The sequence below is a fragment of the Cucurbita pepo genome, unplaced genomic scaffold (assembly GCF_002806865.2).
Source record: "Cucurbita pepo subsp. pepo cultivar mu-cu-16 unplaced genomic scaffold, ASM280686v2 Cp4.1_scaffold000136, whole genome shotgun sequence".
Lineage (NCBI taxonomy): Eukaryota > Viridiplantae > Streptophyta > Magnoliopsida > Cucurbitales > Cucurbitaceae > Cucurbita > Cucurbita pepo.
The window spans coordinates 182,463-189,232 of record NW_019646437.1 but is presented as its reverse complement, the minus strand read 5'-3'; positions in this window follow the sequence as shown (position 1 = coordinate 189,232).

The window sequence follows — 6,770 nt, the reverse complement described above, 5'->3', positions numbered from 1 at the left end:
TCTTCGCCTTCAATCGTGTAAAAGGTTTGGAACAATGAATGTGTAATAGGTCCATGGAACAATGAATGTGTAAAAGGTTTGGAACAATGAATATGTAATAGATCCATGGAACAATGAATGTGTAATAGGTTTGGAACAATGAATGTGTAATAGGTCCAGTTGGATCTTCTTCGCCTTGGATCGTGTAATAGGTCCATTTGGAACAATGAATGTTTGTTGAATCTTCTTCGCCTTAGATCGTGTAATAGGTATGAATGTTTGTTGAATCTTCTTCGCCTTGGTTCGTGTAATAGGTCCAGTTGGAACAATGAATGTTTGTTGAATCTTCTTGGCCTTGGATCATGTAATAGGTTTGGAACAATGAATGTGTAATAGGTCCATGGAACAATGAATGTGTAATAGGTCCAGTTGGATCTTCTTCGCCTTGGATCGTGTAATAGGTTCAATTGGAACAATGAATGTTTGTTGAATCTTCTTCGCTTGGATCGTGTAATGGGTCCAATTGGAAATAAAGATTGGAACAATGAATGTTTGTTGAATCTTCTTCGCTTGGATCGTGTAATAGATCCAATTGGAAATGAAGAATGAATGTTTATTGAATCTTCTTCGCTTGGATCGTGTAATAGGTCCAATTGGAAATGAAGAATGAAGTTTGTTGAATCTTCTTCGCCTTGGATCGTGTAATAAGTCCAATTGGAACATTTGGAACACCGTGATTCTTACAAGAACAGGAAATTTTGGATCGTGTAATAGGTCCAGTCAGAACATTGAATCTTCTTTGCCTTGGACTGTGTAATAGGTCCAGTTGGAACATTTGAAACATCGTGATTCTTATCAAAACAGGGAATTTTGGATCGTGTAATAGGTTTAGTTGGAACATTGATTCTTCTTCGCCTTGGATCGTGTAATAGGTCCAGTTGGACCATCTGGAACACCGTGATTCTTATCAAAACAGGGAATTTTGGATCGTGTAATAGGTCCAGTTGGAACATTTGGAACATCGTGATTCTAATCAGAACAGGAAATTTTAAGAATATGTCCAGTTTGAACATTTGAAACACCGTGATTCTTATGAGAACATGGAATTTTAAGTTTGTTTGTAAACAGATTGTTTTAAGTTTGTTGTAAGGGAAATTTAAGTTTGTTGTACTAACAGTGGATTTTAAGTTTGTTGCTTTAAGAATTGGCTATTTTAAGTTTATTGTAGGAACATGAGATTTTAGGTTTGTTGTTCTACTAACCCTGAATTTTAAGTTTTGTGAATAGGCAATTTTAAGTTTGTTGATCTACTTACAAGGTCATTTTAAGTTTGTTCATATTTTAAGTTTGGTGTTGTACTCTGCGGGCCATTCTAAGTTTGTTCTATGAACAGATAATTTTAAGTTTGTTTACAAACAAATTGTTATTCTACAAACATCGAAATTTAAGTTTGTTGTACGAACATGAATTTTAAGTTTGTTCTACCAACACATCTTATATTTTTACTCAAAAACATATTTTTATTATATTTTTTTATTCAAAATAATATTAGATTTTTTTTACTTAAAATATGTTTATTATTTTTTTATCCAAAATAATATTTTTTTTACGCAAATATTTATATATTTATTATATGAATACTATGAATCATTTGTTAGGTAGTGATTTTAATTCCACAAATTGTTGGTTACTTACTTAAAATACTTTTATTATTTTTTTTATCCAAAATAATATCTTTTTTTAACCAAAATATTTATATATTTATTATATGAACACTATGAATCATTTGTTAGGTGGTAAATTTAATTCCACCGGTGGTTGGTAGAGTATAAATACACATTTGAACTATTTTGTATTTTATACATACCTTCTAATTCAAAACCAAACATTTTATTTGTTTTTACAAGGTCACAATGGCTGAATTGCTGAGCTTGATGGTGTTCACAATGCTCAAACATCTTTCGGGCATGGAGTTTATTTTTCGAAGGAACAAAGTCCTAAGACACCTCAAGAAATTGAGGATATGAGACATATTCCCTATGCATCAGCAGTCGGTAGTCTCATGTATGCCATGTTGTGTACCTGACCCGACATATGCTATGCTGTGGAAATTGTCAGCAGATATTAGTCCAATCCGGTCCATGCTCATTGGACTACCGTTAAAAATATCCTCAAGTATCTTAGGAGAATGAGGGGCTATATGCTAATGTACGGCGCTAAGGATCTGATCCTTACAAGGTACACTGACTCAGATTTTCAAACCGATATCGATTGAGGAAATTGACATCAGGATCTGTTTTCACTCTGAACGGAGGAGCAATAATATGGAGAAGCATAAAGCAAGGTTGCATTGCTGATTCCACCATGGAAGCTGAGTATGTTGCTGCTTGTGAAGCAGCGAAAGAATCAGTATGGCCTAGGAAGTTCTTAACTGATTTGGAAGTCGTTCCAAATATGCATCTGCCTATAACTCTTTATTGTGATAACAGTGGAGCTATTTCAAATTCTAAAGAACCAAGAAGCCATAAGCGAGGAAAACATATTGAGCACAGATAATCTCATAAGGGAGAATGTGCAACGAGGAGATGATCGTCACACAGATAGCTTCCGAGCACAACATTACTGATCCATTTACAAAGCCCCTCATGGCTAAAGTGTTTGAAGGGCACCTAGTGAGTCTAGGACTATGAATTATGTAATCTAAGGCAAGTGGGAGAAAATGCATGGGTATGCGATGCCCTAGTTCACTGTATTTATGTCTTTCTCTTTCCTCAACATTATAAAACCCCACTAGAGTTTTAGTCCAAGTGGGAGTTTGTTGGGTTTTATGTCCTAAAACTCATAGTTTGTAAACAAAAATGTATTCTTTTTTCAATAAAATTATTATTGATGTTTATTCAGTAAAGATGGTTATTGAATAAAGTGAATGTTACAATCATTAATATAAATTCAATAAACTAAGAACACTCTGACTATAGTACGATTACTTGAACTATATGTAGAGACATAAGAGTGGATCAAGTTCAAGTATAATGTCAAAATTATCTATAGTACACGGATAAGGCTAAGTACCTTATTCTGGGGACACTATGGATGCGGCCCACTTTTGTATATGATATAAACAATGTGATCACTAAATTGTACATGTGGAAACATGTGAGTGGGGGCATCCTATGCAATGAGTATTGCATAAGATCGGACCATGAAGAAACCCACTCTCACTTTATAATGTCGTTTACTTTTGAGAGTAAATTCTTTCATTCGATGTCCTAGGTAACTCGATCTTAATTCTAAGCTAACTATGAACTCCTATTTATTTGGAATTATCCTTAGATTTGCATGGGTGAGAGTGGCCCGAGTTCGCCGACTCAATAAGCCTCACATTCCAAGGGTAAGACTGGGTGAATAGCTGGGGACATAGGGTGTAAGATGGAATTCTCTCCTACCCGCATTTAGGTATAGTAGAGAGGTTGTTCCCTTAAGTATTGACTCCAAGTCTTGAACAAGGGGCCCCACCCTCTCATTAGCCCAAGAGGGATTCTGTTTAGTGGTTGGACCACAAACCAATTTTTCATTAGAGAATCAGTGGGACTTAAGGAACAAGAAGTAACTTTAGGGATAAAAAGGTAAATTATCAAGCTCTAGTTACGAAAAACCTGTGAAGGATCGACTTACTAATCATGGTTATATCAAATGGACAGAAATATATCTATAGTGAGGGGAGTGCAACTACTAGACTATAGTGGAGTGTCCTAGTAGTTAACGAATGTTGGTTAACAAGGTTAATGAATTTAGCCAGTTAATCTCGGGTCGTTGGAGCCCATGATCAGTAGGTCCATTAGGTCCCTCTGCTAGCTCATATTGGACTAATTTGACGTGTTCCAATTCAAATTAGGGAATACACGCTAAATATATACTATTTATTTAACCACATTTTATTTTAATTATGAATTAAACAAAAAGAGAGAATTGGAGATATTTCAATAAGATTTAAATATTTTAATTATGAATAGGGATTCATAATCAATATGTGCCGGAATTCATTGGGATTGACATTTTATTTAATGTTAAATATTAATTAAATTGTTTAATTAATCATTTAATATTATTTTGATTTGAAATTAATTGTTGAATTAAAATAAACAAAGTCAAAAGGTTGACTTCACCTAATGGAAAAATACATGCTTGAGTCAGTGGAATATTGAATGTCAAAATTTGGTTTAACCAAACATGCATGTTTGCCAATAAGCCCCACAAATTTGAGTGGAATTTTGAGTGTCAAAATTTGGTTAACTCAAACTTGCATGCTTGCCACATAATCCCACAAATTTGAGTACAATTTTGAGGGTAAAAATTTGGTAATTTCAAATTTGCATGAACATGCAAATATGACTTTATAAATAGAGTGATCAAGGTGCATGGAAAGTTTGCTTGGAAACTCTTTGAGAAAATCTCTCAAAACTCTCTCTTTACATATACTACATTCCTATCAAGTTTAGTCACTCACCAGATTCTACAATCCCCTTCTAAAGCTAGAGAATAGTAGGGAAGACACTAGTGGTCGTTCAAAACCGGTTCGTGGGGAAAAATGAATTTGAACTACAAAAGGTTAGTATTCAAACTCATTGAGTTTTAATGTTTTTGAACATGCTAGCTAATTTACTATAATTATTGTACTTAGAGTGCCTAAGATCCAAATTGCTTCCGCATGTGTTATAGTAACACCATCACTGTGTTTGTTATAAAATTTGAAAGGTCTCTATCTAAAAGTTAGAAGGCCAGAGTGACTGCGATCCAAGAAGCAAAGGATCTCACAAACCTTCCTTTGGAGAAACTTGTTTGCAATCTCATGACACATGAGATTACCATGAAGGAGCATATGGAAAAGGAATTGAAATAGACTTAAAACCCTCACATTGGAAGTTAACTCTAAAGATGAGGAAGTTCTTGATGAAGATGATGTTGCCTATTTCACAGGTAAGTATACAAATTTCATCAAAACAAAGAAACAATTCAAGAAACCAACCAAATAGAGTAAAGAAGTGAAAAGAGCAAAAATGATAAGGTAATATGTTATGAATGTAAAAAGTCGGTCATGTAAGAACGAATTGTCCTCTCCTCAAATCATCTAAGAAATCCAAGAAGAAAACGATGAAGGCTACTTGGGACGATAGTGATGAAGAAATAGAAATTTTCGATGAGGCACCGTTTTCGCTTGGATAACCGTCCTACCACTCTTTTGAAACTNGTGATGAAGAAATAGAAATTTTCGATGAGGCACCGTTTTCGCTTGGATAACCGTCCTACCACTCTTTTGAAACTCCTCCTCTCACACGTCCCTCACCAACACAATCTTCATTCACTGCAACCTACACAGGGAAAAAGAGAGATTAATAGAGAAGTTCGCATTGACGACGCCATTCCTCTCACTCCGAGATAGCCTCGAAATAGTCGTGGGTGTAGAAGACCACTAGTGGTGCTGTTTTCACCATTGCAATATCTATGATCCACAAACTCATAGCCCAACAACCCGTAGTCCATTCCCGAACACGTAGTCCCCCACAAGAATGATCCATTCCGATTTGGCCTTGCCCAACTACCCAACCACGGCCAGACCTGATGATAAGAATCACGGTGTTCCAAATGGACCTATTGCCAAGAAGATTAAAAAAATGTCATAAAGATTAAAAAAATATGTCAGCAACAGAATTCAAACCTACGCGCTAAGAGAGAAGTTCGGATTGACGACGCCATTCCTCTCACTCCGAGATTTCCTCGAAATAGTCGTGGGTGCAGAAGACCACTAGTGGTGCTGTTTTATGATGGTGTTAATATAACACATGCGGAAACAATTTGAATCTTAGGCACTTTTAGAACATCAATTATAGTAAATAACTAGCATGTTCATAAGTATTAAAACTTAATAAGTTTGAATACTAACCTTTTGTAGTTCAAACTCCTTTTTTCTCACGAACCAGTTTTGAACCACCACTAGTGTCTTCTCCACTATCCTCCGGCCTTAGAACGAGATTATGGAATCCGGTGAGTAACTAAACTTGGGAGAGATTTTGTATATATGAAGAGAGTGTTTGTAAGAGTTTTTCTCCAAGGTTTTTCACCAAGAAGAAGACCTTCCATGTACCATAAGTACTCTATTTAAAGAGTCATGTTTGCATGTTCATACAAATTTGAGATCACCAAATTTTGACACTCAAAATTCCACTCAAATGTTTGGGATTATGTGGCAAGCATGCATGTTTGAGTTAACCAAATTTTGACACTCAAAATTCCACTCAAATTGTGGGGGTTTATTTGGCAAGCATGCAAGTTTGGTTAAACCAAATTTTGAATCCTCAAAATTCCACTAACATGTATTTGTCCAAAGTCAACATTTTGACTTTTTTCATTTTAATTCAACAATTAATTTGAATAATGAATTTCAAATTAAAGTAACATTAAAATTTAATTAATATTTAATATTAATTCAAATGCCAATCCCAATCAATTTCGACACATAATTGATTAAGATATTTAAATAATATTCTCTCTTTTTGTTTAATTCGTAGATAAAACAAAAATGCGGTTAAACATATCGTATATATGTAGCACATATTCCCTAATTTGAATTCGAACACTTCGAACTCACTCGTCACACTGTTCTATGGTTTAGTCCGATATGTGCTAGCAAAGGGACCTAATGAACCTATAGATCATGGGCTCCAACGATCCAAGATTAACCGGTTAAACTCATTAACCTTGTTAAGCAACATTCGTTAACTACTAGGACACTC